General features: G+C 46.9%; 1 protein-coding gene across 3 annotated transcripts in view; it reads right to left on the reverse strand.

Annotated features, from left to right (window-relative positions):
* The window catches only part of SMAGP (small cell adhesion glycoprotein), a 181,495-nt gene that overhangs the window by 69,891 nt on the left and 97,303 nt on the right, over window positions 1-14,301 (reverse strand). Inside the window, exon 1 of one of the 3 annotated variants that reach the window (XM_085654490.1) lies at window positions 9,989-10,107. The exons of the other annotated variants lie outside the window; for them this stretch is intronic. The gene's annotated coding sequence lies outside the window, so the exon portion shown is untranslated. Of the gene's footprint in view, window positions 1-9,988; window positions 10,108-14,301 lie in introns of those variants that run through there. 3 annotated transcript variants of the gene reach the window in all.

Below are 14,301 nucleotides of genomic sequence, written 5' to 3' on the forward strand. Positions count from 1 at the left end.
ATTTATAACTGCCCAAAATTTAGCACTATCTTTCTGTATCTCGGGCAGTAACAAATCATTCCAGGCCTCGTCTTTTATCACAGATTTCCTCTTCCTGATAGCGAGGTTATAATGTTTCCTCAGTGACGCTATCAACACTCTGTCTCTAGGTTTACGCTTTAGGGCCTTAAGGAGAGTTGAATGGGCCTTAGAACAGTTTGTATCAAACCATTTGGGGCCCTTTGGTTTATTAAACTTTGCCTTTACAGTCAAATCTAGGTTGACTTGATGACAAATAACACTAAAGGCCTCGACCATAGTGACACTCGGGTTTTTATTATCTAAACAGATGGCAATTTCGCCGGCAACTTTGGCCATGGTTTCCTGTAAAAAAGCTATTGGAGTAACTTGGTCCCATTTGAGCCTCCGGTTTTGGTCTCTTAGCCCAAGATCTGTCGCACACAGTGTGTCCGTCTTCCTGTTTCCCAGGACTCCTTGAGCTAAAACCTCTAAAATCACAGGATTGTGATCACTAAAAACAGAAGTTTCTACCTTATAAACAAGTATTTCAGGTAGAACTCTTAAAGATACAAAAATAGAATCAATAATTGTGCCAGAATCATTACCCACATATGTTGGTAGCCTCGAATCATTTGAGCAGGTACCAGATTCATGGAGGTTGAGGGTAGCCAAGAGCGATTCCAAAACCTCTCCGCTTGGAGTGTGTTCAAAATGCGGAGAGGAGGAGTAAGGAAAAAATTTCTCAGTTTCCCTCTGACAGCCTGCCTGGCAAGGATGAATGTTAAAATCTCCCATAAGGATCACCTCGTGCGCGTAGCAACTGTTCTCAATATGAGTGGATAAGAGATCCTCTAGGGATAGCAAGTGCTCGTTAGGAAATTGACTGGTCGGGGAATTATAAAAATTAACGAGTACAATAGAGTTACAATTTGATGAAGTCAGTTCAACCGCTAAGCAATTTTTAGATTTAGACTTAATATGTCTGGGTTTACCTTTGACGTCAAGTGAAATGTATACAGCCAACCCGCCCCTTGCTCTTCCTGCTTTACTGGGAACTGCAGGTACAAAAAAATGAGAATAGTCGTCTAAGGCCAAGCAATCTAGCGTTTCCCAAGTTTCCTGAAAAGCAAGAATATCATAATTCCTGATTTTGTCCAACCAGATTTTATCTTTAAATTTGGATCTAAGTCCCGCAATATTCCAGCTCATAATTCTGCAGGCCCTAACGCCTGCAGAGGACTGAGCTGACAAACCAAAAGCAGAATGTGGTCCCTTTGCGTCTTTGGCTTGACTTGGCAAAAGTCAATCATTTTGGTCCATAAGAGAAAGTGGCGCAAAGCGGTTAAACAGTTCCAAGGGCTGTGTGACGGGGTTAAGCATAAAGGGTTGATGACGGTGAACTGGTGCGTTGTTCCTTAAATCTTGTTCCCAACTGGAGTGAAAATTCCAATTGGTGTTCCACCCTGGGGCAGGAGTCCTTGAAATAGATACGTTCCGCTGTTCCCCATAAAAGAATTTCAAAGTGAGGGGGACCACGGTGCCTTGTCTTCGTTGGGGAGGAAAGATGTTTGCAAGAATATTGGGAAGAACGTGTTGATTTGAAAAGCTCACAGCCACACAGTCACCTTTAAATTTTTTTGGGCCGGTTTCCCAGCCAGGGAACCCTGGTTGCTGATTTAATTACACTTGCTAGATGATGCTGACCCCCTGAAGCTAGCCGCATGTTGACAGTTAGCCAATGTAGGGCTTTGCTACACAGTGAATTAGAACTTTCCACCGTGCCTCTTTCCAGCGGAGGAACATTTGCGAGGACTAAAACCACAGGTGTGGCTTCAACAATAAATTGCAGTGGATCCGTAGTGAAAGTTTGGGCTTGTGCATGTGTTTGTACTGGGGGAATGTTAGCCGCAGGGGTTGGGTTTGTTAGAGGACATGGTAGCGCAGAGCCCTCAATAAAAGCAGTCAAAGTTGATGGCGATGGGTTCTCCCCAAGCAGTTCAGTTCCTTCACCAACACCCAAATCCTTTCCGGCGACAACTCCCCCAGAATTTTTGCCCAAAAGAGTAACTAACGTAGTTATATTTTCAATGCCACTTGCGACTGTATTTTGGTGACCACCCAGCTTCTTAACCTCTGCTTGCAATTTATCAATCTTGGATATGAGAGGTTTAACAATGGTGTTGATTTTAGTCTCAATAAGGTCTGCGATTTTATCAAAAAGGGCTTCTTCAATAGAACAGGTAGAATGATCCTCAGCGTGAGTCATTTGTGTACATTTTGGGATGTTAGCCCTCTTCCATTTAGTCCCTGAGCGTAAACCACCCCGCTTTAGAGGAATCTTAGTACATTGTCGCTTAGGTCTGACTGCATGACCTATAGCGGAATGATCGAGAGCAGAGACCTGAGACTGTGTATCTTGATCAGAATCAATATCATTGTAATTATCTGCATTGCCCTCAGCGGGCGAGCCCTCAGAAGCCGGGGTTACATTGTCCGGGGTATCTGGTATGACTTGGGAAGCAATGTCAGCAATCGTGGCTGCACTGAAAACATCTTGCGTGATAATTTCATCTGTCAAAGTAGTAACAAGTGTAGGTGGGGACAGGCAAAGCAAGTCAGGAGATTGGCTCAGCCCCAATGACTCCCTCCTTTGCATATTAATCTTCTGTACGGTCTGAACAAGATAGTTGTTAATCTTGTTTTGCTGAGCTCCAACAAGTTTTTTAGGCATGGCTTATAATATGTCAAATATTAGGGAAGAACGCATAAACAACTGTACGTAAGATTTTATATAGGCTAGGCTTACTTCAGAAATGATGTCGAAGATGAATCCTGTAGCATTTCTGGCCCTGCCCCTGCCTCCTCCTGCCGTCTGCCCACACCGGGGCGATACAGTGACGGCAGCGATGGCCGAGGAACCGCCGCGGAGCACCAGCAGCACCAGCAGGACTCGGGTTTGGTAGGAATTCGTTCCCCCTTCGCGTTTCAACAGCCTTCCCGCTCCACCAAAGGAGCGGCGTTCTTTTAAGCGCTTCCGGGCGCTTGGGTGGCGTGTGTGGGGCGCTAGGGCGCCTGGGAATTGTAGTCTGCCCACACCGGGGCGATACAGTGACGGCAGCGATGGCCGAGGAACCGCCGCGGAGCACCAGCAGCACCAGCAGGACTCGGGTTTGGTAGGAATTCGTTCCCCCTTCGCGTTTCAACAGCCTTCCCCATTAGTCTATAATTTGTCTATAATTTGACAGTAGCTACTCACAACTCAAGAAACTCTCCCAGGCCAATCACTTATATAACCTTGTCCCTTCCTCGAAACATCAGCAGTCTGGGAAGAGGGAGCCTACCTGCAACTGCAGGGAATTCAATTTGTAGGATATGCCGAATAAATTCCCAAAATGGCAGATTCCATTTTCTATGTGCAGCACAGCCAGACACAGACATTGTAAACAGAGGACTCTTAGGAGCCTGTGTTGACTGCAGTTAAACACAGATTGTAAACACTGAATTGTTTACCTCTTGTTCTTGGGCCACTGCACCATTTCGGTCATGTGGGTAGAGTAGGAAGACACACACTCACAAATCAGACGCACTGCCTGCAACACTGCATGCACTCTGCATTAGATGTTTTCATGGCAAGCACGTTCTATAAATGGTGTGCAATATTTGTATCACGTACTTCTTGCACTTAGACACATACACAGTAATCAAGGTACTGCTCGCATCATGCACCCAGTGCAGTTAGACACAGAGAGTGTAAGCATATAAACATTTGTACCTTGTACTAACAGTAGGCAGACACACATAGAATGATACAACTACACTATTTGTGGTTTGTACTCAATGTAGTTACACACATACAAGGTCTATAAAAACTCCACAAGGGATTAGTCAGATCCAGATAACACTATACTGTTTGATTCATACGCTTTCTGAAGCAATTACCCCCTATGGGGGCAATTCTCAAAGAAAGTAGTAAATCTGCACCCATAAAAGTACTCCTATGAACAGGTACAGATTTTCTAATTCTAAAAATTCCCCAGCAGTAAGCTAGGAATTACCTCCAGGCTCAGGCGTCCAGGTATACTACTGCCATTGTCTGAGACATATTTCCTAGGCTCCTATTTCCCAAAGCTTAACTATATATCACAGGGGGAGGCACTGAGGAAATGGGAGTCTGATATGCAAATGTAAATATATATATATTATTTTTTTTTCTCCATGGGCACAACATTTTACCCTTGGAGAAAGCCATTCCCTTACTTCTCTCAAGTGTGGAGCTGATCTGTTCCCTTTCCTCCTAGAGGGGGAAATACTCCAGCTGTTTGCTAGAGTAAATCTACAACCACTTTTAGGGTGGGAAAGAGTCACAAAGTAGCTTGTGAGTGCACATAAGCGTGCGTTTGTGGGTGTTTACAGCCGAAATGTCTTTGAGAATTGCTTCATTGTGTTTTACATCTGCTGAGCGTTGACACTTGGAGGGTAACGCAGAGAGCCGGGCTGCAGATACACATGGTAGAGGGAGGCCCCTGTTATTCACTGTCTTACCCCAGTCGGTCGGGGCAGGCTAAAACATGATGTCTGTGTCTGGCAGCAGCACAATCCTTCACCCTGTGCACACTGAATAAAAAGGAAAACAACTGCAAGGCTCACCTCAGCTCAAATATTTATTTAAGAACACTGCTGGAAGGCAGGATTTCACAATGAATAGGCAGATAAGTGCGAACAAGGCCACCTTGGGAGGCAGTCGTGGGTAGGTGACCCCGCGCAGCCTGCGTTGCTTTTGGCTATCTCGGTGTCAACAGAGATCACCCTGGTGAACTGTGACCTGCCCCAGTTAGGCCGCCCTAAATGTTTAGCCGATTCAATCTAGTGGTGGTAAATATTGTGTTCAGGGCAGTGCCTGGACTGATAGCGAGAGCACAGGGTTAAAGTTGTGCTATCCGCACAAGGCTGTGGTCAGTCGGGGCCTGTGCTGGGATTTTGTTGCACTAGACAAGTGACATTTTACTGTCCCTCTCCCTGGCAAATGATTTGATGCTTCCCTGGACAATCTGGCACCCTTTAGCCTATGGTGCCCTGGCAACTGCTGAGAATTCCCTCACCTTAGCATCCGCTCGGTGCATGCCGGTCGGGGTTGCATGTCAGTCCATCATTGCCAGAAATACCGTCTGACATAAATATTGTGTCCTGACGATTGCCTAGAAAAATTATCCCTAATTAGGTGTGGATTTTCTGTTAACAACTACAGAGGGATGGTATATATCTAAAAGTTCTTTATGACCCAATATTTATTTCACGCGCGTTTCTGAGAAGGACGTTCTGGTGGCCTACCCAGGTGGGTTGGGTTCAACAGAAAGAACCTTGTGGTGGCGACGTAAATCACGCTTTTGCCTACTTCTTCTGATGCATGGGTTTGGTTATCGCGTTTTTGGAGAGGGTTCCATCATCAAATAAGCTTTATTGCGGCACAAAGCCGTGGAAGCAAGGTAAAACAATGGTATAACATTAAAACACAAAACAATAAAACCAACTTCGATAAAACTTACATTAAGAAGAGAGGGTTCCAAGGCTTTGTTATGGTTTGAAGGTTGCAAGACAGCATGGAATTCAGGGCCATTAGACTGTGTTAGAATAAAGTTTTGCCACTTATTTCTGGGGTGAATTCCAACGCTGTACATATTTCTGAGAGGGCTCTTTTTGCTTGGGTAAGTCAAGACGTTAGGATTTGGTCTTAAGGAGCCTTTCTCCTTTCAGGTGAATCGCCATTGCAGCCTGTGACTAATGCTTTGCGGTTTCTTTCAGAACAGAGTTTTTTTTTTAACTTGTCTTTATTGGTGACATTGCATCGTACTACACAGTAAAAACATTGTCATATGCATGTTACATTAAATCAGCCATTTTTGTTTTTTTGCTCATGACAATGTACAGCAATCTCCACTTGCCCAGGACAGAGTTTATAATGCTTGGTATACGCACACCCACCATTGCCTTTAGCACTTTGGCATACACTGCCGATGGGTGATAGTGGTTAAGTGGCACAGGTGCTGTCTACACAGATGACTAATGCCAGCCTCGATTTTTAGCAGGTGGATGTGCCGGTGGTTGCAGGCGGTAGACACAGGCACTCATTTATGCAGATCAGGACTTATTTTTCATAGTCGGACTTTGATCCAGAACAAGAGAGAGAAAGGCAGAAGAGGGACACAGATGGAGGAAGTGAAAGATAATAAGTGTGGTCAGAGAGCAGCCATTTGCCAACTGGATGGCCTCTGCAACTGGGGTGGCTGTGTACCTGCTAGGCCTAAGATGCAAAAAGGGTTGATGGCAAGGGGAAGAGCGACACATTGCCAGTGGTTTAGCCTTTGAGGGGTGTTCTAAGTGTGAAGAAACAAGAAGGCATTCAATATGATGAGGCAGGGACGTCGTGAACCCCCTCTTTAGCAGCTTCAGTGGGGGTGGAGTTCTTTATGGGCCTCTTCTGCCTGCAACTCGACAACCAGAAGCTGATAAATTCCGTTATTAAAGAATACAGCATCAATAGAACAGTAAGCAGGAACAAGGAAGAACGAAAGATGGGCAAACCGAAAGGAAGGAATAGTGAATTAAGGGAAGGGTGAAAGGATGTATGGATGAGTGGGCGAAGGAGTGGGTGGATATATAAGTGTCAGATGAGTGGGTTAAAGGATAAATAAATGGATAGGTGGATGGACAGGTGAAAGGATGGCAGAGTAAAGGGATAGATGGATGAGTGAGTGATTGAATAGGTGGATGGACATGGAAAAGGATGGCAGAGTAAAGGGATGGCTGGATAGGTGGACGGACAGATTAAAGGATGGCAGAGTAAAGGGATGGATGCATAGGTGGATGGACTGGTGAAAGGGTGGCAGAGTAAAGGGATGGATGAACGAGTGGATAAAATGAAAGACGAGTGAATGGATGGCAGAGTGGACAAATGGATGGGTAGATGACAGTTTGCATGAGTTTATGATGGATGGATGGATGAATGGATGTCACAATGGATGGCAAAGTGTACAGATGAATGTTTGGGAGATTGGTTAGATGGAAGAATGGATGACAGAGTGGGTGGAGAGTGAATGGATATATGGATTGATGGATGGATGGAAGGAATAGGGAAATATTGATGGATGAAAGAATTAATGGATGACAGAATGTAAAGGTGAAGTAGTAAATATCAGCGGGTGAATGGAATGTTGAAAGGATGAATAGATTGTTGGATGGAGGAGAAAGGGGAGCTTTTCTAGGGAGGGCTGGACTCATTTGCTTCGCTTCCTTGTGCTATCAGAGGAATAGTTCAAAGTGGGGGATATTTTCATTTTCTGGCTACTCCCTTGGGGTGGAGTGTGTGTGGTATTAGCTGTTGAGATGAAACGTGGCATGTGGCTTGGAGGCTAGTGATTTAGCTAAGTATATTACTTATGGAGAGGGACATTGCCATACTTATTTCTATCCACTCCGGGGCCCCCACGGACCCCTGCCCCCACCACATTTTCAACAGAGCCGCCGACACCATAGCACCCATGCTCTGCCACACCATCAACCGCTCCCTGGCAACCGCCTCGTTCCCTGATGACTGGAAACACGCGGAGATCAACCCCCTCCTGAAGAAACCCTCGGAGGACCCCACCGACCTCAAAAACTACAGACCCATCTCCCTGCTCCCATTCCCAGCGAAAGTCATCGAGAAAGCCATCAACAGCCAACTCGCCACATTCATCGAAGAGCACAACATCCTCGACTCCTCCCAATCCGGCTTCAGAAAAAAACACAGTACAGAAACCGCCCTCCTCGCCGCAACAGACGACATCCGTACCTTACTGGACAAAGGAGAAACAGCAGCCCTTATTCTCCTCGACCTCTCAGCGGCGTTCGACACAGTCTCTCATCACACCCTAATGCTCAGACTCCACGACGCAGGGATCCAAGACAAGGCCCTCGACTGGATCTGCTCCTTTATCTCCGGCAGAACGCAGCGGGTCAGACTCCCCCTTTTCCTCTCGGACCCTACACCTACCACCTGCGGAGTCCCCCAGGGGTCCTCCCTCAGCCCTACGCTCTTCAACGTCTACATAGCTCCGCTCGCCCCCATCGTCAGAACCTACAGACTCAACTTTGTGTCATACGCAGACAACACCCAACTCATCCTCTCCCTATCCAACGAACCCAACACCGCTAGACACAACTTTCGAAAAGGCATGGAAGCCGTCGCCAAATGGATGAAAAACAGTTGCCTACAACTAAACACCAACAAAATGGAAGTACTCATCATGGGCCCAAACCCAGACGCCTGGAACAACACCTGGTGGCCCCCCACCCTTGGAAGCCCACCCACCCCCACGAACCACGCACACAACCTGGGAATCATCCTGGACTCAGAGCTCAAAATGGACCGCCAGATCAACTCCGTCTCGTCCTCCTGCTTCCACACCCTCCGCCTCCTACGTAAGACCTTCAAATGGATCCCCCTCAAACACAGAAAGACCGTCACTCACGCCCTGGTCATCAGCAGGCTCGACTACGGCAAAGCACTCTATGCCGGAATAAGCAAAAACCTCACCCGCAAGCTACAGAACATCCAAAACGCAGCCCAGGACTGGTCCTCAACCTGCCAAGACACTGCCACATCTCCCAGCACCTGCGCACCTCCACTGGCTCCCCATCGAAGCTAGAGTCACCTTCAAGATGCTAACCCACGCTCACAAGGCTCTCCACGACACCGGAGCAGCATACCTGAATAGCCGACTCAAATTCCAAGGACCCTATGATCAGCCCAGCTCTCCTACGCCGTGGTCCCCCGCACCAGAAAGGCCGCTCCTGCTTCCACGCGGCCAGAGCCTGGAACGACCTTCGCTCCACCTCAGACAGATAACATCGCTCCCCATCTTTGCAAGAAACCTCAAAACCTGGGTCTTCGACAGACCCCCTCCTTGATGGACTGGAACCTGCGAACCCCCCCCCCCCCCGCACACCCCCGGCCCCTTGAGAGCCTTACGGGTGAGTAGTCGCGCTTAACAAACACCTGATTTGATTTATATGTGGGCTGCATGACGGTGTTGTGTTGCTCTGTCTATTGGATTGTTATTAATAGGATAATGGCTCAAGGCAAAAACTGCAGAATTTTTTTAACCTTTTGGTTGGTGCAAATACAATTTTTTACTAATCAGTTGGCACACGAGTCAAGCAAAATTGCACTGCACCTGTTTCACATTATGACAAGAGACACTAGCTTAATAAACAATGGGTTACTCTTAGTCATTTTTAATTCACTTTATCACTAGTCTACCAACTGAGCATCTCCACATGTTTCATCATTGCTAATGAAATCTTTAAAAGGTCTCCAGCAAAGAGCCACCTCATGCGGCCTGTTGTGCATTGCAGCGCCAGCCCAACGAGGAGCTACCCACTGATGAAGCATGACACCCAACTGGGTGTGAGAGGGACCTTGCTTCTGATTCAACGGATCCCTCCAACCTGTTTCATTTTCTTTCTTGAGACTATAAGGACTGCATACCTATTGTTTATACCGGTTTCACATTATCACATCTGACTCTGAACGTAGGACATGATGGGTACTGACGTACTGCATGTACTGGTCAGCTTTAGCCTGTAGATGTTTGTGAGTTCTGTGGAGGATGATTTGTTCCCACTTTTAGTTTGTAGTGGAGTGGAAGGGCGTGTAGGCCGGGCTCTTCTGCCTGATCATTGCATATACAGAAGTGAAATAAGCGACGAGTGACTAACATCTCGCTGCAAGCATGAGGGCACTGTGCGTTATTTACTTATACTTGTTTTAATAGCACAGACAGTATAACTGAATTGCTTCTAGGCAATGGTGAGAATTTAAGAGGACAAACAAACCGCTGGGAATCACTAAGGTTTAGCATATGTGCTTTGTTTTGTTTTCTGGTTCCAAACAGGTTGTTGGAGTTGCCTATTTGTTGGGGAAGGTTGTGCAACATAAACATACACTTACGTGGTATCAGATGTATGTGTAACTTGCATGTGCCCGGTCAGGGCAATGTTCACACATATCCAGGAAGTTTGTGTTCACATTTTCCTTTGCACTAAAAGTAACTGTTTTCTTGGCATGGCCTCTCCTGTAACAAAAAATGTCACGACTGAGACTCTCCAAGTGTTGAAAAAACACCCCAAAATATTTAAAAGAAAATTGACACAAAGCCGTTGATATTTGCTTTTGTTTGCTAAAGTTTTTGCTGCAAATGTAATAATGGATGGTAGAAAAATGTTAAGTCTCTATCGGAGCCCTTTGGGAAGAGTTGGTGACCGAATTGAGGTTCTGGGTTATGTATAAATACCCATACTACTGCAATTTTCCTTTATTCCTTTATTTTCCTTTACTGCCCTTTTCCCAGGAAAAATCGATTGAAATCAGTCAGGGGAAAAATGGTCACAAAGAGGCAAAACATGTTGCAACTGCCATATCGCATGGTATATCTCAGCTTGGCCTTAATATACTGGAATGGTGATGTAGTATCGACTCCTGCAGTATCAACATTACGTGCAAATTTGCTACCAAGGACTGCACAGGGCTTGGAATGAGGCTTTAAAGATCTAAAACGTCTTTGCTTCACGAAATGATGTCAAAATGGGGGGGCGTGTTGGAGACGATTCACTGGGCTTAAGGCCATATTGCAGACACTCTAGGGCTGATTTTGAGAGGCCACCGACGGCCCCACCGACAGACAGCCCTTTGGTCCGACCGCCGCATTATAATGCAGGCGGTTGGATGGAAACCATCAGGGTGAAGGCTGCCACCTATGACAGGGTATACGATCCCGTCCGGGCGGATGGAATCGTATCCCTTAAATGGCGGCGGTGCCGAGGCAGGCACCGCCTTCGGGATTACGATGTCCATTTCGGACAGCCTTTTCATGGTGGTCCAACAGCCACACAAAGGCTGTGCAAAAGGGACTTTGGGGTCCCTCATGGGCCACTGAAAAGGGGCCCTGGGAGCACATTTAGTGCCCCACGCGCATCCATGCACCGTGTGCCAAGCACCACATTGAACATCCCACACGGTGCATGGATGTGCACAAAGTGCTCTTTTACACTACTGCTTGTGCTACGGCCCTTCTCCTGGGCCGCAGCACAAGCTTCCATGTTAAAGAACACTTTTCTGACCACCAGCACAGCGGTCACATCCTAATTCTTCGGTCGGATCGCTGGCTGCTTTTCGGGCGGTCTTATGACTGCCATGATAGTTGGTGCAGCCCAACCGCCCGCTATTATAATCGGGCCCTTTGTCTTGGCTGAAAAAAAATCCCAGCAGCGTCATTTTACACTATTTTGACGCAATATTGAATAGAGCAAACAATTTTTGCTCCCGTCCCTATTACAGAGAGGCTTTGCAACAGGCCTCAAATGAGAAAATAGATAATGGAACCATTGCATTGCATTCATTTTAATTGTGTCATAGATACGGCTGCCACCTTTCCAAAAGAAAATAGCGGCCATTTGTTCATGTTGTAAGAGTCTGCAAAGGCCTGAACGTAACACTTAATTAGAACATATAAAAACATCTGTATTCATTTGAACCATGACTGTTCTGTTTTGGTTTACTTTACTTATCAGCCAGGAAACATTAAAGTAGCTCAATAGCACGTTTTAAAGCGATTTCTTCTTATATTTGCTGTTTGAATTCTATAGTTATAAGTGGGAAAAATACCATCTTTATGTGATTTTCCAAACTGTTGTACCAGCCGAGGCATTAAGTAATGGTTATCTTAGTAGAAAACCGGCCAGGTGGCAACCCTAATAGACAATTTAACAAGGAAGACTTAGACCCTTTTTTAAAGAATTAAAATTGAGCAAACTGATTTTGCACTGTTATCACTATGTTTCAAGTTTGAAAAGTTGGGGGAAAGTATTTTACACACTTAATCTTTGGTAAACACACCAAAAACGAATGTAAAATCCCTTTGTGCCATCTTTGTCTCGGTGCAAATACTATTTACTCTTTTGTCTGTGACGTAAATGTTCCTAAGGGGCAGTTTATGTGTGGAAGGTCGACATGTTTTGTGCCTAGTCTTGCCCCTAACTCGTCAATTGGCACATCTTCAGGACCGTTTAAAGAAAAAGTGAGATTTGTGCACTACCGCCTGGTATTCAGATAATCATTATAAATTACCAGGAGCAGTAGAAATGCCCTAGTTGACCCTGGAGCTAGGGTAGGAGGACAGCAAGTTGCTTCTCCACACCCACTACCGGAGCAATGTGGTGCTCTGGCCATCTCCGTCAGCCTCTTGACGGTGTACTAGGGGTCTACTAAATTCCCCAGTATACGTCAACTAGGGCATTTCTACCGCCCCTGGTAATTTATAATGATTATCTGAATACCAGGCGGTATGCAACTCACTGTTTGTCTCCCTTTCTTTCTGTCCCCCTCTCTCTCTCTCCGTCTCCCTCCCTCTCTCCGTCTCCTCCCTCTCTCTATTGCTCTCTCTCTCCCTCTGTCTCCCTCCCTCTGTCTCACTCCCTTCCTCCTCCGTTCTCCCTCTGTCTCCCTCCCTCTGTCTCCCTCTCTCTATGTCTTCCCCCCTCTCCCTGTCTTCCTCCTCTCCCTGTCTTCCTCCTCTCACTGTCTTCCTCCTCTCCCTGTCTCTCCCTCCCTCTTCCTCCCTCTGTCGCACTCTGTCTTCCTTCCGCTGTCACCTCATCCCCTGCTCTCACTCCCTGCTGCCCTCGATCACCTCACCCTGCTGTCCTCTGTCACCTCACCCCGCGCTGAGACAGCTTCCAGGGAACGCACACGGCCGCCGCACCCAAGTACTTCACAGGTCTTTTAAAGACCATTCACTTGTTAATGAGACTTTTGTTGTATTTCACCTCTTCTTAGCGCCCCTGCATCTCCACTCAATCAGAGGGGAGATGCAGGGGCGCTAAGAATAGGTGAAATACAACAAAGCCTCATTAACAAGTAAATGGTCTTTAAAAGAATCGCCCGCCCTCACAGCTCCGCGCTGCTGTAACCGGCGGTGTTCGCTGACAAGCACAGGCACTATGTCTGCAAGGTTCGCGGGCCGCCAAGGAAGGCTTGCCGGGCCGCTGGCGGCCCGCGGGCCGTACTATGAGTACCCGTGCTTTAAACGGTCCTGAAGAAGAGCCAATTGTCGACCTTCCACACATAAACTGCCCCTTAGGAACATTATCGTCCACACAGGGGCTCACTCTTGCTTTTAGTTAGGGTACCTTTCTATTCAAATTTGATTCTAGAGGACTGCTCTACACCTATTTTATCCTATTTAATCTCACTGTGCACTACCTAGCCCCCACACCCGCACGCACCTTATGGCTTCTTCTTCAAAAGATCCCCGACAAAGAGCCCCGGTTTTGGGAGCCCGTCAGGCATTGCAGCGCCGGCCTGACGAGGGGCAACCGCCCTATGATGAAGCATGACACCTCTCGGGGTGTGTGAGGGCATCACAAAGAAAGACCTGTCTTTCCCCCACACTCACATAGGAACTGCACACCTTCTTTAAATTCTAGCCTCATTTGGGAGTCTTTGTGCAGGACCTTATAACCCAGCTCTCAGTCCCCCCTTGTGAAAATATGGCAAAAATGGAGAGCCCGATAGGGACCCGTCTCAGCGCCTGCTTTTTAGAATTGCTGTTGCTGAGTACAGGCAGGACCCAGCCCACTTAAAGCTTAGAGTAATCTAAGAGCTCTAGTCTTAGGTTACTTTCTGTTTAACATTAATGACATCAAATCTCAGGGAGCACGATGTGGGGCAAACAGTGACACCCATATAGGACTAACCAAAGGGACAGACCTTGATGTTGTTAGGACAATTGGTCAAACAGGTGTAGCAGTTTGGTGCTTCCAGGCACGGGGGCTTTTAGGTGGGCGGGGTGCTGGCAGGGTCAAATTTAACTTTTCTGAGGAGCTGTATTAACAGGGTGGATTGGTAAGGCGGGCACTTGGGCAATAGGCCAGTATCTGAGTTGCCGCTGTGGGCCATTCTTTTAGTCAGTGTGGTGGCCGATTTGAGCTGTGTGTGTGCTGTTCAGATGCCACCAGCGGCCCAGTGGGGGCCTGAGCTGCCTTTCCAGAGGCAGATGGGCATCTATTTCTTCCCCTTTACCAACAGGGCATCTATTTCTTCCCTTTTACCAACAGGGCAGAGGTGTCATTCCCAGTCTCTCGCTGGGCTGGCCCATTAATGTATTCCGCAATAATTGTGATATATTAATTAATTATTGTATTGAGCAGGGGCAGGGGGCCTGAGCAGAAGCGGCTTCACTTATATTCAGGTGTGGTTCACCATGG

Source organism: Triturus cristatus, chromosome 4_1 (assembly GCF_964204655.1).
Source record: "Triturus cristatus chromosome 4_1, aTriCri1.1, whole genome shotgun sequence".
NCBI classification, from domain to species: domain Eukaryota; kingdom Metazoa; phylum Chordata; class Amphibia; order Caudata; family Salamandridae; genus Triturus; species Triturus cristatus.